Source organism: Crocuta crocuta, unplaced genomic scaffold (genome assembly GCF_008692635.1).
Source record: "Crocuta crocuta isolate KB4526 unplaced genomic scaffold, BGI_CrCroc_1.0 scaffold56, whole genome shotgun sequence".
NCBI classification, from domain to species: Eukaryota; Metazoa; Chordata; class Mammalia; order Carnivora; family Hyaenidae; genus Crocuta; species Crocuta crocuta.
This window is the reverse complement of record NW_027531334.1, coordinates 2,834,567-2,856,220: the sequence shown is the minus strand read 5'-3', so window position 1 is coordinate 2,856,220 and position 21,654 is coordinate 2,834,567.

The window sequence follows — 21,654 nt, the reverse complement described above, 5'->3', positions numbered from 1 at the left end:
AGAAATTACATGACGCTAACTGCTTTTGTTTCTAAATGCTTGCTCTTGCTGAATTCAATCTCAACCATCACCATCGTGATACACTTTATATTTCAAACTCCTTTCTGAACCTCTTAATTAGGATTGTCATTTACCCTTAGAGAAACTGAGGCCAGAGTGGCTTGCCAGTGATCACTCCACCCCTCAGAACAGAGATCTTTCCCCCTAAGGGCCTGAAACTCTTCCAAAATAAACCCAAGCAGCCAGATATTCTTGCTATCTTCGTTTTTTTCCATATTGCCCCAGTTCTGCAGTGAGAGATACCACCTTTCTCCAGAACTCTCTTTCCATAGATTTCCTATACTTGCTCTGCTTCCTTTTGAAATGAAATAATGAGCCTGTGCTCTAGTTCAAATTGGAGTCTGAGAGGGGCGCCTGGGTGGCTTAGTCGGTTAAGCGTCCGACTTTCGCTTAGGTCATGATCTCGCGGTTCGTGGGTTCGAGCCCCGCGTCGAGCTCTGTGCTGACTGCCAGCTCAGAGCCTGGAGCCTGTTTCAGTCTGTGACTCCCTCTCACTCTGACCCTCCCCTGCTCACGCTGTCTCTATCTCTCCTAGAAGTAAATAAAAAATTAAAAAAAAAAAAGATTAAAAAAAACCAAAAAAACAAATTGGAGTCTGAGCATTTGCCCAACCACACAATGTCACCAACCACAACAGGAAGATGCCACAGTGGGCTGCCTAAAATAAACCAAAATAAACTCAGAGCTTTTAATTGGTCCAGGACCTCGATCTGCAAAACAGCAGGCACACCCATGAAAATTAGGCCTGTTTCAAATATTTTAGGTTGAACAGCAGCCTTCCACCAAGGCAGAACACTGTTTTAGGTTTCCTTTCCTTGTTTGTTTTTTGTTTGTTTGGTTGGTTTTTGTTGGTGTTTTCTTGTTTTGCTTCATTTTGTTTTGTTTTTTAGTCCTGCTTTATGAGTCCAAATTTTTNGGAAGGAAGGAAGGAAGGAAGGAAGGAAGGAAGGAAGGAAGGAAAGAAACTCTTATTTCATTCAACAAATATTCTTGAATTCCTACTATATACCAGAGACTATGTCAGTTGGTGAAGGTGATTGAGACTTACATTTTATGCCATTGTTGCACTAACCAGCTGGGGGACCTTGAACAAAACCCTCCCCCTTTATGGATGTCAGCTTTTGCCTCTGTAAAGTGAAGGGTGGATAATTGACTTCTAGGTCCATTCTTTCTTTCTTTTTTTAAATGTTTATTTACTTTTGAGAGAAAGACACAGTGTGTGAACCAGGAAGGGATNAAGGAAGGAAGGAAGGAAAGAAACTCTTATTTCATTCAACAAATATTCTTGAATTCCTACTATATACCAGAGACTATGTCAGTTGGTGAAGGTGATTGAGACTTACATTTTATGCCATTGTTGCACTAACCAGCTGGGGGACCTTGAACAAAACCCTCCCCCTTTATGGATGTCAGCTTTTGCCTCTGTAAATTTAGTGAAGGGTGGATAATTGACTTCTAGGTCCATTCTTTCTTTTTTTAAATGTTTATTTACTTTTGAGAGAAAGACACAGTGTGTGAACCAGGAAGGGATAGAGAGGAGAGAGGGAGACACAGAATCCGAAGCTGGCTCCAGGCTCTGAGCCGTCAGCACAGAACCCCAAGCAGGGCTCAAACCCACAAACAGTGAGATCATGATCTGAGCCGAAGTCGGACTCTTAACTGACTGAGCCACCCAGGTGCCCCTTAGGTCCTTTCTAACCGTGATGCTCTACAGCTTATGGGAATCTGTGCTGATGGACTAGTCGGGGCTGCAGCACCTAAGAATAATGTCCCTTTCATTTTACTGACACAAATACTGGAAAAGGAGGAGGCAGGGGTGGAGACTGCATTTTGCAAGGAAAACAGACTTTTTGGTGTACAGGGAGTGGGGGTGGAGGGGTGGCTACTGATTTTAAGGAATCACTATACATGTCACACAAAAAAGGTCAAAGACAAATATAGGTATCTCTTGATGCTCTTTTCTGATACATAGTTTACATAGCTGCAATCAGTTCATAATATTTTTCATTCTTTGTTTTAACTAATGTTGTGTTGTATATACATTCTATATATCACAAAGTGATATCTTCTAATTGTTTTAGTGGCTACGAGCACTCCATCTTATTATGCCAAATTTATTTTTTTTAATCTACTCATCTACTTCCAAATAGTGGAATATTTGGGGTATGTCCAGTCTTTTTCCTTTTATTAATAGCTCTGGTATCATTTTTCCCTAATTATTTCCTTTGGACATTCATAAAATAAGTAATTTCTAGATCAGTGATCTTTTAAAATAAATTTTTAAAGTTTATTTATTTTGAGAGACAGAGAGAGAGTGAGAGCGAATGAATGGGATGGAGCAGAGAGAGGGAGGGAGAATTCCAAGCAGGCTCCATGCTGACAGTTCAGAGCCCGACAAGGGACTTGAACTCTTGCATTGCAAGATCATGACCTGAGCTGAAATCAATAGTCAGACGCTTAACTGACTGAGCCACCCAGGCCCCCCCTCTAAATCAATAATTCTGAAAGTGATTCTAAATCAGATCCTAAAAGACCCAATCAATTTATAATGGCACTAGCAATTGATGAGCATTTCTGTTTTCTTTAACCTGTCTATCTTGCATATAATAATTTTTATTCCTTTTTGATCACTTAAAAACTGATGTTTCTAGGAACTTCAGTGAAGTTGTTTATATTTTCATTTCTTCCATTTTTATTGAGACTGATCTGTTTATATGCTGAGTATTCTGTATTTTATTTCCTCCTTTGTGAATAGTTTGTCATGTCTTTTGACCTCAAGTCTAACGATTTTTGAAAAACATATTAAGGTTTTTGTGGACCAAATTCTTTTTTTTTCCTGAGAGAGAGAGACAGCATGAGCAGGGGAGGGTCAGAGAGACAGGGAGACACAGAAGCCAAAGCAGGCTCCGAGCTATCAGCACAGAGCCCGATTCAGGGCTCGAACCCACGAACCATGAGATCATGACCTGAGCCGAAGTCAGACGCTTAACCGACTAAGCTACCCAGGGGCCCCTGTGGACCAAATTCTTAAAGCACTATTGATATAGTGGATATCCAAATGTGAATACATTCATCATCAGTAAGGAAGGTGGAGATTTTTGTCTGTTTTGTTCACTCAGGTATTCTTGGCACCTAAAATAATGCCAGGCAAACAGTAGATGCTCAATACTGTTGAGTGAATTGAATGAGTGATAAATCATCACTTAGTATTTATGAGGTGCCTACTTGTACTGGGACAAATATGAGCATTCAGTTTTAACACAGAGGAGATGAAAGTAAGGTCAAAATATCTAAGGGTAGAACCCTCATGTCAGAGTTTAAAAAATCCACATAAAGTAGCAAGGTAAGAAGCCACTGAGGAGTCTCTTTGGGTAAGGACTTGACATTACCAAAACATGTCACAGGTATTTGTGTGTTCTTGTCTATTGTTACTGTGTCCATTAATATTGTCAGACTGTAATATTATCACAATGGAACTTAATTCAAGAAACACTTTCTCGGCTTTCACTATAATTTGCAGGCACCGAACTAGCCACAGGGAGGGACAAGTGCACAGAACACAGTCTCTGTGTATCTACATATTAGAATACTATACCTCAAGAAAAAGGAACAGACTACAATGCACATACACCTCAAAGGCTTCATGCTAAGTGAAAGGGAGATGCAAAAAAATACATGTTATATGGTTCCATTTATACGAAATGTCCAGCAAAGACAAAATCTAACTAGGTAGACAGCGGATGCCTGGGGTTGGGGAATGGGTGATGACAGATGGGCACAAGGGATCTCTTTGGGGTGATGGAATTGTTCTAATACTAGATGGCAGTGATAATTGTACAACTCTGTAAATTTACTGAAAACCCATTGAATTGTATACTGATTATGACTAGATTTTACAGTTTTAAAATTTTACCTCAATTAAGTGTTTTAAAAAAGAGTGGCTACCATGACCTGTGCATTGTCAAAACAAAGCAACACATAGTTCCCAGAACAGGTAAACATTGAGAACACTGCCAGTAGAGGTGAGCCCAGGGGACTATGGGAGCAGTCGAGTGCCTAACCCAATCCTGACACTCAGCAGAAGTTGCACAGAGGAGATGATGTCTGGCTGGGGGAAATTTTTCTAGAAAGAGTAAATGGGAGGATGTGGGGTAGGTCAGGCACACACTAAGTCAATGACAACAGGATCCGTGTCATGGGAGATAGTGCTAAGGCCAATGTCCACCTTGGTTTCAGGGAAGTTAAACACTGGAGAATGCTTTGTATATTGATTATAACTACCATCTGTCATGAGTCAAGAGCTTTGCATTCAGTAACAACAATCTTGCAAGGCAGGATTGATTACAAAGAAACTAGGCAAAGAGGGCTGATGTGACCTGCTAGGGATCACATCCCCAGTATGAACAGCAGAGCCGGAATGCAAACATAGCTGAGTCTGAAAGCCACGTTTTCCCATTCCATTATCTCCCTTTACCTCTACATAGACATGTGACTATTACGGGTTGGGAATGAATGAGAAAGATGTAGGTTCTGCGGATCTATTCTAAAGAATTCATAAAACTCATCTACGAAGAATTTTGCAAATGCAGTTTGATGAAGTCTCAGAGCCACAGCTTTGCAATTTATCACTGTCCCTAGCACATTGTATACAGCAGGCAGGCATTTGAAATGTGCTGTTCTCTATTTAGCTTTGGATGTGCAAGTAAAATTCAGTAATCCTGGTTCAAGATAAATTAAAGGACACTGACCTCCTGAAGAGCTAGAAAAGTCTGAAATACCACAGAAATCCAGCCTGTAATAAGGCAGAGCCCTCATTAAATGCCTTTCTTAAATGCCTCTTAATAATAATTTTACATGATCATACAAAATACTTAAGATTATATGACCAAAGCAGAAACGTGATTTCTTTTATAAATGCGTTTAGTCTCAGAGTTTTTGAGAACTGTTCCTTCCCCTCACCTTTGGCTTAAGTGTGTCTACTCCTTACGGGAAATTGTGAGTGGGACTGGGTGAGGCAAAGACACACATTCTTCTCTAGAAAGAACACAGTTGCATTCCTATGAGTAAAATAAATTAGGCCCAGTTTCTCTGTCCATTAATTATGAGGAATAAACAAACTTCGCCTGCTTGGAGAGAAGTACAGGAGACCAGTACAAATTTCCTCCTCAGACTCAGGGGAAAGATCATTGGACTCTCCAGGAGAACGCCTGTGGTCTGAGAGGACTCAGAGCATTGGAACAGGCAAGGCTTTGCCGCCAGATGTTTGTAAGAAATCCACTGATAGAGACGACCCCCTGATAGAATCCACACAGGGCTGCTGGGTTGTGGGGAGAGGCTAGAAATGCAGCAGAGCGGGAGAGAGAAGGAATTTGCATCCAATTCTGCCCCTGGGGAATATCCCAACCTTGAAGACTGCCTGTGGAGTCTAGGGAATGTACTGCCCCTTGGGTAATGACGTTATTTTAGTTAGAGTCTTAGAATATGCCAAGAACATCACCCCGGAAGGAGCGAGGTGGTAGGAGGAAGGTAATGCGTGGTCTCTGATGGTCTATCGTCTATTTGAACCAGCTGCGATTTGCAAGAGACTGGACCTTGACTACGGCCACTCTACACACAGGAGAAATACACGAATGGGTGAGAAGTTTCAGAGTTGGCAATGTGTTTGTGTTTTTGGCTTTTACACACTTGTGACCAATACTGCTACTCCTATCCCTTGCTTCGTTACTAAGACAACCTTAATTTTCTTATGGGATGCAGCAGTGCTCCCAAGTTAAAACACTGCAGCTTGGTGGGGGGCGGGGGGAGGTGTGTCACGTGACCCACTTCCGGCGAATGAGATGTAAGCTCATTGGGAACTAGCTGGGTCGGGCTTGGGGCAATCACACCGCTCTGGCCTCTGGCCTTTTGCTCTTCCCTTCCCTTCCAGAGGCTAGTGCACACGTCCAGCCACCAACCTTCACCATGAGAAGCGTCGCTGAGTGTCAGGTGTGCAAGCCGCGGTTTCGAAGTCGCCCAGATCCTTGGTGATTCCCAGCAAACGCTGCAGTAACGCTGGCCTGCCACCTGTGTGCTTTGTATTATGTGAGTCATAATCTTGTTTAAGCTCCTGTGTGTTGGGTCCTTGGTACTTGCAGCCGAACATAACCCCTAACTGATGGCAGTATCAATTCAGTTCAATTCAGTAGTGGTTACATGATGTGCTAGGTGTGGGAATACAAAGATGAGAAACCTCCCTCCTTCAGAAAATCCACAAACTAGTGCCGTGAGTGAAGATACATAGGCAAACCGTTAGAGCCTAGTCCATGTTCTCTAAAATGGAGGTTTGTTTACAGTATTATGGGAACAAAGTCATCAATACTAACAAGCAAACTGTACTGGGGTAAATTATGTGGCATTCTAAATTGTTCTTATACCATATGATACATGCGCATATATAGGTAAATCTGATACCCAATGAATTTCCACCATTCATATTATTGATAGAATCTGCCAAATCATGAAGTCACAGCTGTTTTACCCTCCCTTAAGTACCACTTTACACTTGTTTATTTTCTCTGGTGGGGTCAGAGGACCTCCATGTTTCCTAAGTAAATTTCTCAAACCTTTGTCAATTCCTTATACACAGAAGAAACCCCAAGAAGTCCATGGAAAAATAAACTCCGTCTCAAAGAGCAGTAGTAACAAAGGGCAGTTTGGTCTGAAGCACACGGAGGTGAATGGCCAGAGTACAGTAGCCGCATTTTATGCTCCTGCTTCAGCAGTTGCTGTCTCTGTCTCCCTGCTTTGTGATTCTCTCTCCCTCTGCGGCTTCCTCTCTCCCTGGCCTCACTACTCCCCATCATACCTCGCTGGTCTCCTGGATAGCATCTATTCCTCCTACTCTCTCACACGCTATCTCTTCTTCCCCCCATCCAATCATTCATTAAGAGTAATACATTTTTAAAAGATTACTTGCTGCAATTATTGAGAGGATTTTTATCCAGGATTTTAATTCTTGAAGATGATGATTGAATTAATTGATTTTTTACAAAAAATAAAATAACTTGCTTTAAATTTTTTGTTGAAGAGCTAATACATTAACCTGGTTAAAAAATTTTGGGAAGTGTGAAAGAATATACATGAAGTATCTCCCTCACATCTGCCACCCAGCTCCTTTGCTCAGGGCAACCAACATTTTTGTGTATCCTTGCCAAGCTATTTTATATACAAGCAAATACCTACACCTGTTCCCCACCTCATTCTGCAAAAAGATGGTCATAATTTTTTGTACCTCTTTTTTTTTCACTTAATATGTCTTAAATATCTTTCATATCAGCACATGAAAAAGCATTCTCATTCTTTATAAAGCTGAAAAATGTTCCTTGGCTTAAGTGTATCATATTTAACCATCTATTAATGGACATTTAAGTTGTTTCCAACCTTTAGTATTTAAATTAGTGGTGTGATGAATAGCACTATATATAAATCATTCACAGAAGAGAGTGTATTTTAAGATAAATTCACAGAAGGGAGCCAAATGGTAGAAACACTTGTGATTATGAAAGTGTTTATATTGTTGATTATTGTCAACTTTCCCTTCATAAAAGATACTGTTTCCCACTTGCACCTACAGTGTATGGTCATGTCTATTTCTCTAAACCCTCACCAACTCGGTTTACCAAACTTTTTGTACTTTGTCAATTTGACTGGTGAAAAATGGTCTGTCAGTATATTTTTAATTAGTTCCTCTTATGAATAAGATTTTTCATCTTTTACACATTTCAGAGCTATTTGTTCCTTTCTGTTAAATACCTATTGATATCCTTTATTTTATTTTTTTTAAGTAGGCTTCACACCCAGTGCGAAGTCCATACTCATGACCATGAAATCAAGACATGACCTGAGATCAAGAGTCAGAAACTTAACCCGCTGAGCCACCCAGATGCCCCAGTCCTTTATTGTTTCATCTATTAGGTTGGTAGTTTTTTTAAATTAGTATTTTCCAAGTTCTTTATTTGTTAAAGAAATTAAACATTCTTCTGTGATATAAGATGCACATCCCCCCCTCAGTATTTTCATGTGTCTTTTGCATCTACGTATCAAGTATTTTTACCTTGGAAAGTTGTTTACTTTACATGTAGTCAAACATGTTAATCTTTTCATTTCTGGTTTTTCAGGTTATGTTTCATATTTAGAAAGGCCTTCTGATAGAAGGGAGGTTTTTTTTTTGTTTTTTGTTTTACCTTCTTAATCGTACATTGTATTGAATGTCACTGAGTTGTTTCTTAGGTCACTGGTACAAATTAGTGATCAGGAATCAAAGCATTGGTGGGAGGAGGTGAGCGAGAATCTACGTACATATTTTCTACTTCTGGTTGTATTGCTAGGCAAGAGGGCCTGGACTGACTCTGACATCCACACTCCACTCCCCCCACCCGCCCCCACTTATCTTTAGTGGGCGAGTGAACGTGCCCACAGCTCTGCAGACTAAGTGTATGTGAAAGGAGGCTGTTAAAATGTTTTCGTAGGGGCGCCTGGGTGGCTTAGTCGGTTAAGCATCCGACTTTCGCTTAGGTCATGATCTCGCGGTTCGTGGGTTCGAGCCCCCTGTCGGGCCCTGTGCTGACTGCCAGCTCAGAGCCTGGAGCCTGTTTCAGTCTGTGACTTCCTCTCTCTCTGACCCTCCCCTGCTCACGCTGTCTCTCTCTCTCTCCTAGAAATAAATAAAACATTAAAAAAAATTTTAAAAAAATGTTTTCGTGACATGCGTGCATAAATGTTTGAATTTCTTCATCTCAACGTATTAGAGTGTCACATCTTGCTGGACATCTATATGCTGGGTATCTACATATGTTAGTTACTCTTTGTCCTCAGAAAAGAAGATTGTGGCATGGCAAGTGTGGCAAAACTCATTACAGCTTTAAAAAATGTATCACAGAAAGAGCAGAAGGCACAGAATCAGTCAGTATGTGCACATCTTGGTTGAGTGGCACTAGAGACAGAACCAAACTCAGACACGTGTTTAAGGAGACAGCTATTAACAAGCTGGGGCTCTCCTGCCTCTTCCATCCCCCATCTTCCCCAAGCACAGCCTCTCAGCCTTAAGGGTCCCAGCTCCTTCCTTCAGATGAAGCCATAGTCCCAGACAGGCACCCGAAGTAGGAAAAGCCCCCGTCTTGCAGGATTGGGAAACCGCCATCAAGCAGGAAGGGCAATTCTGAAGGTGGCAGCATCCAAATTTTTAGAAGCAACAGCCCCTTCCTCAGTGTCTTTACAGCACCAGAAGAGCAGAGAAGCTGGCCACATATGAACCTAAACTTGACATATGAATCGGAGTATCTTGACTTACTTGCAGGGAGCACCACTCGAGCTTATAAGATTTATCTTTGATCTTGTTTTTAGTGCATTCTGAAACATTACCCTTGCTGCACAAGGTTCTAAACTGAGAGTAATGGCCAGAAGCCCTGCTGTCATTGGGTCATACATAGTAGGGCACTCTAAGGATATTAGTCTTGGCCGTCTGGTGCTCCCGGGGCGTGGGCTGGAGGAACATGAATGATGGAGCTACCTGGACCCAAAAGAGCAGAGTGATGGAAGCCACAGAAATCATAACTAGGAGACTTGGATGACAGGAGGCCACATCAACGCAAGTCAGTGTCATGGACTGTATCTAAGACATAGAATCTTGGGGCAGAGTTAGAAGTGAGGGCGGAGGGGGGGGGAGTAGAGTAGGTTTATTATACTCTTAATGACAATTCTGTGTAAGAGCCAGGATGGTACAGGCCTGGAGGTGCTCATCTGCTCCCCTGTACTGTCACCAGCTGGATGTGTGATAAAGTCTTTAGCATTTGGGGTGGAGCGCCTGGCTGGCTCAGTTGGTGGAGCATGCAACTCTTGACCTTGGGGTTGTGAATTCTGTATCCACGCTGGATGGAGAAATTACTTAAAAATAAAATATGTAGGGGCACCTGAGTGGCTCAGTCAGTTAAGTGTCCAGCTCTTGGTTTCAGCTCAGGTCATGATCTCATGATTTGTGAGATCAAGCCCCATGCTGGGCTCGGCGCTGACAGCATGGAGTCTGCTTGGGATATTCTCTCTCTCTCTGTCTCCTTCTCTCTCTCCCTCTCTCTGAAAATAAATAAAAATAAAATAAAATATGTAAAACAACAGCAATAACAAAAACCCAAACATTTGGGGCATAAGTTACCGCACAGATGAGATATGGCTAGCCTCGCTGCTTTAAAGAGTCCCACCTCTCTTAGATTTGGGTAGGGAGAAGAGAGGACTTATTTGAGTCAGGGACTCAGGATTGATGAGGACAATGCTGCGCCCAGTGGAGAAGCAAGCAGCTATATCCAAAGGAATTCTATAGACAAGTCCTTCCACTGTTCCCTGATTTGGTATTCAGGTGGTTTGAGGATATTTTCTATCCGAAATTAAGGCAGTGACTTGAGACTTAAGTGCAAGTAGAGATCAGGCATCAGAAAAGAAGTGGCTCTAAGTTGTAGACTCAAAGGTAATTGTAATCAACATGAAAAAAAAGAGTGGCCATTCATTCATTCACTTATTTTTCACTGAACCCTGGGTGCCTGATGTTATTTCAGGTGCCAGGGATATAGAGTAGTGAAAAACCAAAGTCCCTGCTCTCATGGCACCTATCCTATATTCTCTTGATGGTGACAGATGATAAACAAGATCCGTATGTATTTTTTTAAATACATATTTATATATTTGTGTATCCCTTCCCTCCACCCCTGTCTGTCCCCATTGCTGGCTCTATTAGTACTTACCCCTACTGCCAATAGTTGAGTCATGGAGGGAGGATGCTATTCTGGGTAGGGTGGCCACAGAATACGTCAGTGGTTCTGATGTGACATTTGACCAGGACTAGAATGAAGTGAGGGAGGGGACCATGTAAACATAGAGGGAAAGGTGTCTAAGGCAAAGGGCGCAGGGAGCCCAGGGACAGGCAGGAATATGTCGGGTGCCACGGGGAGGTCCTGGTGGTCAGAAACAAGGGAGTGAGTGTGGCATCATCAGGGATAAGAGCACAGGTTGGAGGCAGTGTCATGGTGCAGGCCACATAGGGCCTTGCAGAGCATGATAAAGATTTAGGAATTTATTTGAGTTCAGTGAGAGGCCACTGAAAGCACATAGATTCCTCAGGTTACTGGCCAGCCTGAATGCCCCTGCGCCATCATGATTGCCAGTGCTGTGCTAACCACTTACCTGTGAAAGATTGTGTCTCCCAAACCCCAATTTGGGGGAAAATGGTGGTGCCCTTTAGCCACCGATTGTGTACTTCTGGGCCGCAGTGGGGCCTAAAGAGGGGGAAGGACATAAAGGCTGCAGATCTCAGGCCACTTGAGCAAAGCCTTCCTATCTGGATGGTGGTAGCTGCAGGTGCGGCCTTGTGGATGGCGGTTGCCTAGACCTCCTACTCGAGTTGCGTCTTGCACAAGGAAGTGGCTGGTACTCCAGTATTCAGAAAACAGTTTCTGCTTCCTTGTCCCCGAATTCTTTCTCCTAACCTCTCCATAGACCAGCCCTCTGCTTAACAGAGCCTTGGAGGACACCTGCTATGTCCATTTTCTTCTTTCTGAAACAAAATACCCCTAGGCCTTCCCAGGCTTCTTCCTTCACAGGAAGTGAGACATCCCCCTAACTCCCCACACACTTAAAGAATAAGTTTTGTCTGCAGAGTTTATAGGCTCAGATGGGAAAACCCTGCACCCCGCATATGATTCAAATATATTAGCAGATACACATAACAAAGGAGCCCAGATTCCAGAAGTTGATTTCTTTCACAGGTGCCCTTCCTTGAAGCCTTAGAAAATGTAGGCAGTCTTGTTGTCATTTGTGTGTGTGTGTGTCTTACAACATAAAGTTTATTTCTTTCTCATGCTATATTTCCATTGTGGATGACTGTAGGTCCATGCTGTGTGCATTCCAGGACTGAGGCTGGAAGGCATAATCCCTGCGTGCAACATACTTCTCCTCATCAAAATTACTTCCCACTGATGGTTTTTGAAAAACAGCGTGGAACCCTGTGCTTTCTTTTGCAGGATAAACGCATACTGCCCGCCTCAAACCACCACCTTGCTCCCATCTCCCTGTTTTGTTTTTATCCTGAAATTCTTGAACACACACACGTCATTAAAATACTGTCAAAGACTATTTAATGACCTAAGAGAGATACACACAGGAAACTGTGTTCAGTGTAGTCATACATATGTGTTCTAAGTAGAGCTAAATATGCATAAATATTTCCATCAAAGTGGTGGCATTGTGATTTTTATTTCTATCCTTTTTGTGTCTATTTTCAAATTTAAAAATATTTAAAGAATTTTTTATGTACCAACTACCTGAAAATAACATCAGAAAGTCACAGTCTCGACCTCTTTTCATCTAACAGCTCTCTACAAGGCAGGGCCCTCTGAGCCCGGCCAGCAAATCCTTTTTAAATAGAGCACGTGTATGTAGTAAACATTCATGGACTGATCCTCTGACCTGCTGACCAACCTCCTTTTGTTAGGCACCTGCATGTGGCTTAGAATCATTCATACACAAGAGCACAGAACCGGGAAAGATTTTAGAAATGATCTTGCCTGACTGCCTGCTCAGTGCATAACTCTGTTGCATCCCTAACTGGGGCTTGTCCAGTCTCTGCTTGGTCACGTCTGGGATGGGGGCCACAGGGCAGGATTGGTGGATAATGACCTTCATTAAGGAGGTCTACCCTATCAAGAGGAAGGATCTATTCCCCCAAAACCCCCCTCTTCAGATTCTAGCCCCCAGATCTATGCACAGCTTTAAGCTCTCTTGGGAAATAAAAGGGGATGTAAGATAAAGAATTGAAGTTCACGTTGTCACTTTTTCTGTCGTTTTGATTTAAGAATCTCTTTTCGTTCATCTTAGTTTCTCTTCCATGCTGTCTGACACCACTCAAAGATCTGCCTGTGTCTCTGTTTCTCCCTTTTTCTGTCTATGGTTTCTTTTTCTTCTGGGTGAAACGTCATCAGCTCATTTCTCCCCACTTCTTCCGGGTCACTTTTCTTCAGCAGCCCTCCCTGCGCTTCTATTTCCTATTCTGTACGTAACTGGCTTTCCTTGATACACTCCGTTCTATTTTCGTCACCCTTTTCCCTTTCTTCATTAAAATTTCTTATTCTCTCGGGCTACCTGGGTGGCTAAGTTGGTCAAGCATCCAACTCTTGGTTTCAGCTCAGGTCATGATCTTGTCGTTCTTGAGATTGAGCCCCCTTGGGATTCTCTCTCCCTGCCCCTCTCCTGCTCGCTCCCTCTCTTTCTCTCTCTCTCCCAAAATAAAGAAATAAACATTTTTTTAAAAACCAACATCTTATTCTCTTTCCCTTTCATGGTCATAGTAAAATAGACATTATAGTAATGCCCTTCCAAATGGGACTCAAAAGCAGTACCCAACTATGAAACAAGTTTATGGGAAAATGTTTTTTTTTTTTTTTTTTTTTTTTTTTTTTTTTTTTTTTTTTTCAGATTTTCACAGTGATGATTATTTCATTGCCTTTTTTTGCATTTTTATTGTAAAGAACAAACAACATTAAATTTACCATTTTAAAGCGCACAATTCAGTAACTAAGTATACTCACAATATTGTGCCATCGTCACCATTCTCTAGTTCCAGAACATTTGCATCATCCCCAACGGAAACTCCATGCCCGTTAAGAAGTCACACCCATGCGCCCCTCTCCCAGCCTCTGGCAATAACTGAACTGTGTCCTGTCCCTGTGGGTTTGCCATTTCTGGATATTTCATGTAAATAAAATATAATATTTGGCCTTTTGTGCCTTAACTTCTTTAACCCTGCATGATGTTTTCAGGCATGTTTTATTGCAGCTGTAGCATGCATCAGCGCTTCTGATGCATTCATCCAGCATGCATTCATTTCTTTATAGAACTGTTTAATATCCCACTATATGAATATGCCACATTTTATGTATCCATTCATCAGTTGATGGATATTTGGGGGTTTTTCCATCTTTCGGCGATAGTGAATAGCGCTGCTGTGAATATTTGTGTATAGGGTTTTGAACTTGAACATTTGAATACAAATGTTTCCTTTTTTTTTTTTTTTGAAGTATTAATTATTTTCTCCAAACACTGGCTTGTTTATTTGTTTCTTGCTACAGGCAGGGATGGGTGTGCCACTCCTTTTCTGATGCCCTAAGCAAAGCTCAGCCTGCCCACTGGCAATCTCCCATCTGTTCCTTGTGCTTGTGCCTTTTGATAATGTTTCCCTGTCTCCTGTCCTCTCTCTTCCCTGCACAAATGTGCATGTGAATCCGGGTTATACCGCCCTCAAACAATTTGGAATTCCTGTTGGCAAGTGGATTCCCTCCCTCTTATGGAAGTGACTTTTGTTTAAATAAGTACAATGAATATGTCTAATTCAGAAAGGCCTTTGGCCTCAGTTCCCAGCTTCCCCTAACAAGGCCCCTTTCCAACTCAGTTCCAGGAAAGCAGGCTCCAAGAGCACAAGCCAGGAGAGGCCCTTTCCTCAGGCCTCAAGCTCATAAAGCCAAGGTGCGTCTGGGCCCCTCAATTCTGTCAGACTTGGAACTTGAGCCTTCACTTGCTGGCTGCTGTCAGAGTTCAGTGCTCCCTGCCAAGCCCTTGGAAAGCTGGGGGCCACGGAGAAGAGAGAGGCATCAGATTACTGCCTGCATACATGTGGGGCTACCCCATATGACATTCCCCATGTACCGTGTCAGTGTGAGCAACCCCAGGCATCCTCAGTGCTTGGGATCGCATCACAGAATGCAGTCTGATTATCTTGCCACCTCTCCGAGATACAGATGCCATCGCCCCCTTTCCCTCTGCCTCCCCACTTTTTCCCTGGGGCTGTCTCTCTCCCTGCTTCCACATCCTCTGCTTTCCCAGATCTGTTTTTCTGCTGACTTCCCCCAAAGGCTCTCTAGTTCTCTGCTGCCCCTTTGATTTCCTCCTCTCCTTTCATCCTCCAAACTTTTTCTATCCACTCCCTGTCTCCTTGCCTTTCTTGGTGTGTCTTTCGGATCTGTTTCCTTTGACACTGGTCCCAGGCCCACTGCCAAGTTTCAGACCCATTAGTGAGGTGCCTTGCTGACTGAAACACAAATCAAGACTGATCCGGGTACAATTAGCAGCTGCTCACACCTCATCTGGAAAGCATTAGCCAGCACTGAGAGTGGAGGGAGGGAAATATCGATGCCAAACAGAATAGATCTCCTATTTGGGAACATGAAAGCATCCTGACCCAGCAGAAGTATAACTGAAAATAAGCTACGAATAGACAAAGAGGCCTTCGTGAGAAGCAAAGATGAGTGGCCCGTTAACTGACCTTGGGGATCCCTCAGCATCTGTGCAAGAGCTATAGACTGCCCCACATTTGACTCAGGTGTATCACTATCCCCCCAGGTAAAAGGGGTATCCGTTCCATTTAATCCAGATGTTTAAACACCCATGTGACCAGGAGTTTTCCAGTTTCGCTGCATACTCTGTTGTCTTCACACTTTTATCTTGGTCCTACTAGAGATCTAATGTGCTGTAAGAATCACCTGGCACTGGGGCACCTGGGTGGCTCAGTCTGTTGAGCGTCTGACTTTAGCTCAGGTCGTGACCTTGCAGTTTGTGGGTTTAAGCCCGGCTTTGGGCTCTGTGCTGACAGCTCAGAGCCTGGAGCCTGCTTCGGATTCTGTGTCTCGCCTTCTCTCTGCCCCTCCCCTGTTCATGCTCTGTCTCTCTCTGTTTCTCAATAATAAATAAATAATAATGTAAATAAGTAAAAAACAAAAACAAAAAAAAAATCACTGGCACTGAGTTAGCAAGGCAGATTCTGATGCACTAGGACTGGGGAGGGCCTTGAGACTCTACCTTTATAACAAACCTGGGGATAAACCACACTTTAACGAAGGGTCTAGGACAGTTCAGCTCTTGTAGCTTCGGTCAAACGCCTCTGCTAGACGCCTTTCCCAGTATTGTGCGCCTCTGAGTATTTATAACTCAGAATTATAATTAAGGATAAGCGATGTAATTAGCTGTTGGATGCCTATCTCCCCGACTCAAATGCTAGCTGCCCAGGGGCAAGGACCAGGCCTGTCTGGTTCTCCTCTGCATCCCCTGTACTAGCCCAGTGTGTTGCATAGTAGGTGTTCAGCAAACACTTCACAAGTGAATGAACCAGCTCAGTCCTCAAGGTCCTCAGAGGTCTCTCTTCTTTCAAAGAGCCTTCCTAGCTCAGCATTCCTCATCTGTATTTGCCTGGTGGCATTTGAGAACTTCCGACATGTTTTAGCCCCTCAGCTGCCTGAAACTGAGACTTTACCTTCTTTACTTTTTTTATGCCCTTCCTCCTCCATCGCCCCACTCCCACCCCCTCGTAGTACAGGCTCGCTCTAGTAGGCATTTAATGTTAGTTGATTGAGAGACCCTAGGATGATGCCAAGTTCTATTTAGACCTCAATTATAATGCCCAAGGGGTGGCTGAATTTTGGCTGGGCCCAAAGCCAAGGTTTTACATGCCCCAGTGGAAAAACCTTTAATACTACCTAACACATTCATGGGGTGGGAAGGCTGAGACGTTATGTGTACACAAAATCAAGAGATGTAATATTGTAAGGCTCCCAAAGCAGTTATAAATCAAGCCCCTCCAGAGGGCTGACTGCACAGCTGTGGCCATTACCTCACTCCTCTTTTCTCCACTGAACATGATGATGGCTCACATTGCAAGGCTTTCCTTACAGGCGCAGGGACTGTTCTTTTCCAGGATTAGGCAGACATTTATCTTGGAAATAGAGAAAACTGGCTCACAGCATTCTGCCACAGATAGGAGAGCCTGATTTTGTTCGGAACTGATCAAATGTCCTGACTATTCTTCAAACATTCAGGGCTTCATGAGACCCAGCGAGTCTTTATCAAGCACTTTCCCCTCATCATCTTAAAATGTGTGTATTTTAAGGGACATTTAATGCATGTGTTGTTGATTTATTTACCCTCAGATCATCAAAATATTGTTACGCAAGACCCGTTTCATGTCTTAGAAACTTTATGAGCATTATTTGGAAGTTTAAAAAGCTTGCTTTCAGGGTAAAAAACAGGAAGTTGTGTTTTTACAAAAACACATTGCCCTTAACACAAAAAGATTTGAAGGCCTTTCCAGAATCCTAATTTCACAGGGCTCAAGGGGTTTAGAGCCAGTATAGCCTAAGCTCACATCCCTGTCTCTTCAGTGAATCAAAGCATAGCTGGAAGTCCCAGGCTCGGCAGACACAGGCCGCCACACTTGATTGGAGTTTGTGACCCTTCCAATACCCAATGGTGACAAAGCTTAATCTGTCTGGAGACTTCCAAGCATATTTTACAACCAGTACCCTAGATCCACGTTCAATGTGTATTCCTGCAAAATTCCTGGCTGTGGTCTGATTATCTTCTTAAGCAGATAAGGCATAAATCTCAGGGTGTTAGAGACAACTTTTGAAGTTTGAAAGTGCTTGGCAAGGAAATCCACCAGAATGCAGCTCAAAGATGGAATTCTATGGGGTGGATTTTCAATGATCTGACTGATCTCTGGGTGGGACATGAGGCAGGGAGTGTAGGATATCTCATGTTGTCTGTTAGGGCCCTGTCCAAAATTAGCCCTTCAAACTGAGAGCTACCACTTTGGTTTCTGAGTTCTGATTCACTTACAGGTGAGATGGATGGGGTCGGTGAGTGTCAAAGTAATGCTGAAGTACAAATACACACACAGTGTTTGTATGTAATGTAGAAACACAATGAGTGAGCAATAGAAAATAGAAGAAATTCTGGTGGAAGAAAACCTGCAGTGTGTGTAACACAAAGAAGAAACTCAATAGTTGATGAATGAGGAGTGACTGCATATTGCTGAGAATAGATAATGAGAAATCTGTATTCACAGCTGTCAACTCAGATAATCGTCTCACCTGTTCCAGTGCAGGGACATGGAAGATTGGGGCAACAGGAGAACAGAAAACCACTGCTAGACACGTAGCAGTTGCCTACACAAGAGGCAAAGGCGTAGGGAGGCCCATGTTCCTGAGGCCATGTGGCCTGGCTCCTCGTTGTCCTCCCTCCTCTGTAACCTTGGAGCCCAGCCTAAAAGGAGCAGAGCCCTGCCTGGAGAATGAGTCTCCCAGGAATGATCCTCAGTCTCTGAGTTAACCCCTCAGCAGATCACGGAAGGGCCTGCCATCTGTCAAGCACGACACAGCCATCTCAGAGCCACAATAGTGGCTAAGATGCAATCCCCCCACTCAAAGTGCACAGTCTGGCAAAGGCAAGCTGCTGGCTTCTTCCTGCCTGCCCAAAGTTCAAGTGAGTGTGAATGGAAACAGCAGGTCAGAAGGAGAGATGAGCAAGAGATGGAATTGACAGTGCTGTAGCCCGAACAGATGTAAGGGGCAAAGGAAAAGGCAGCGTTAAGAACATCATTAGAGCTTCAGGTCTCAGCCTCTCAGTGGGTGGTGGTGATTCTAGCAAAAATGGAGCCTGTAGAGGTGAAAAGCAGTTGAGAGTGAAGAGGCCAGGGTCAGTTTGAAACCTGCTGGCTAAGTCTAGTGAGGCATCTCTCCAAAATGGGAGGCCTTTCTTTCTTCATTTTGGGAGGAAAAAAAAAAGGCTACCTAGAAGGTTCATACACCAGCAATAAAAAGGAAAAGAGAATGAATGAACATGAAAGCCCTGTTGAAGGGACTCTATTCTTGACTGGTCTGCCACCCAAAGACCAGTACAAACAGTTGGTTCTCTTGGCCTGGGCATGTCTAGATCAGAATTACATCAGTCTGTCTCATTTCTGATCACCCTAAGTGTTCTCAGGATGAAAGAAAAGAGTAATCTCACACCCCATTAAATGGATCAGATGTGTGTGCTTCAGTGGGTAGTGGTGAATCTACATGTGGAAAAGTATGTTCAGAAATGCCTGACTCCAGCACTTAAATTCCAAGGCACACATGGAAGGAATTGAAGAGATAGCCAAATTTACAAATATTCCACCCACACTGTGCAATATGGCGTCCCGATGCATTTTGGAAACCAAAGAGGAGCATAACACGGTGGGAACACCTCTTCACAGTTCAACGTGGATACCCTGAACAGGGACTACATTCTTTACAAGATTTTTATGTCACTAAGGACTTGGCCAATTCCATCATATTCTGAAGAGTAATCATGGACTATCACCTCTGGCTATCTAGAATGCTTTGGCAAATTCATTGTTTGGAAGAGCTTAATGTTCCGGAGAGCAAAGGGCTTTACCCTTTAAGTGCCAAAACTTTATTTCAGTGATTTTGAATGAAATCTTTCCCTAAGGCATATACCTTTTCTCCCTACATGTAAACTTCATTTCACTTGAAAAAGGCCATTTGCAAACTAGGCTATACTAAGGGATGTGCTAGACTACACGTTTCTTGAGAAATAAATGCATGCAAAGACTGGTGACATCCAAAGGTCTGTAGTCTACTGAATGATATTGTTACTTATGTTAATTTCCTCACTTTGACAATGAATTGTATTTATGTGAGATGATACTGTTGGCAAAGCTGGGAGAAGGCTACCTGGGAACTATTTTTGCAGCATTTTGTGAATCTGAAATCATTGAAAAGAAGTTGTTGTTTTTTTTAAGTACCCTGAGATGAGGGAGCCTGTCTTAGTTTTCAAGTGGATGGATAGAAGGAAAAAAGGAAAAGGGAAGGGAAAGAAGAAGGACGGAAGGAAAGCCCCAGGAATTCAGGACTCTTAGAGATCTAAACAGCTGTGTGAGAGCGGGGAGTATCAGAAATGTGGAAGCTTTAAATGCAGGGAGGGTCTGAGATCATACCCCCTTCCTAACTTTGTGACAAATTTCTGAAACTAGTAACCTCCATGTTTACCATTGTAATATCAGGGATAAAAATACATACCTAAGCAGATTGCTGTGAGGGTTAAACAATATTCCCAATATACCCAATAGATTATTTGTCACCCAGTGGGTGCTCAATAAATTACCTTATTCAAAATGCCCCTTAATAATGAGTGGTTGGGCTGTCTGGGTGGGTCACTCAGTTAAGCATCTATCTGACTTGATTTCTGCTCAGTTCATGATCTCATGATTGCGAGATCAAGCCCTGCTTTGGGTTTCACACAGAGTGTGGAACCTGCTTCGGATTCTCTCTCACCCTCTCTGCCCCTCCCCCACTTGTATGTGCGTTTGCACTCTCTTTCTCAAAAAATAAACGCATGAACATTAAAAAAACAATGTGTGGTTAGAATTCTTCTTTCTTGTTTCTGTAGCTCTGGTTACTAATCATCAGAATTCAGCTAATAGTTCATTGTTGTCTGCATGCTTCCCTGTGTAGTTTGCTGCTCCCCATACATTGTGACCTCGATATAGTTCTGTATACAGTATTCAACAGGCTCAACATGAGAATCTCATCTGTGAATAACATATTTTTGTTTCAGCCCAAAGACATTAATTTTAGCTATTCAGAAACCTTTTTCTTTTGACTTTCTGGTTTGGGGCTGAGTTCCAGATGAATGAGGTCATGATATTAATAATAACAGCCATCACTTATTAATCATTAGGATGCTAACTATGCTAAGCATTTTACATACATTATCTCATTGAAGTCTCACCACTACTCTATGAGGTAACTATTTGGGTCACTACACTGGACATTGAGAATCTCACTCCTTGTCCAAGGCGCCAGAGCTAATTATCTGCAGAGCTGACATCACAAGACCTGACTGACTCCAGAGCCCAAGCTCCTATCACAGAAGATATTGTAACAGCTCTGATTCCTTCCTTGCCATCAAAAGTACTTTTTTAAAAAAGATTATTTTTAAGTAATCTGTACATCCAGAGTGGAGCTTGAACTCATAACCCCGAGTCACATATTCTTCCCACTGAGCCAGCCAGGCGCCCCTTCCATCAAAAGTACTTTTATGTGGCTCAGTCCTTAGAGTGAAATCTGGGCCCCTTTAATGAAGAAAGTAAACGGGGGGGTGATGAGGGGAAGAAATTCATAACCAAAACTCTAGTTCTTTAAAAATCTCAAGAAGACAACAGTCCTGGAAACAGCACTATTTTATACTGTAGACTCTTAATAAGTGTGTGTTGACTGTTTCAGTAAAAAACAGGGTTTCCCCAAACTGCCTCTAGAAGGAAAACTTTCTTAAAGAAGGTTTCTTCCTTCTATATCCTGAGACCCCTCATTTTCTATGCTCAATCTACCCCCTCGTGCACAGCAGACAGCCAGAAAACATCTCTCACAGAACATGAAGCTGTAGGATTTGAATTACATAATTTCTCTCTATGGGCAATCTCTTAGAATTGTCTACTTTGCATTTTGAAGAATTCTTGTGTTTGATGACCAGACATCTGAAGAAATGCTAATGATCTCGCCAGACATCTGTAGGTGTTCATTGCTCATGAGCTTAAGCCCACAATAAAGTCATGCTGGTAGACACAAAAGAAGGAAAAGAAGGCAGAGAATTTGGGCTAAGAGGCGTGGCATGGAGAAAATGTGCCTATTCTATTCTATAAGGGAGCAGAGGCCAGAATCCAGCAAGGTCACAGACCTAACCAGCTGTAAAGTCAGAAGAGTC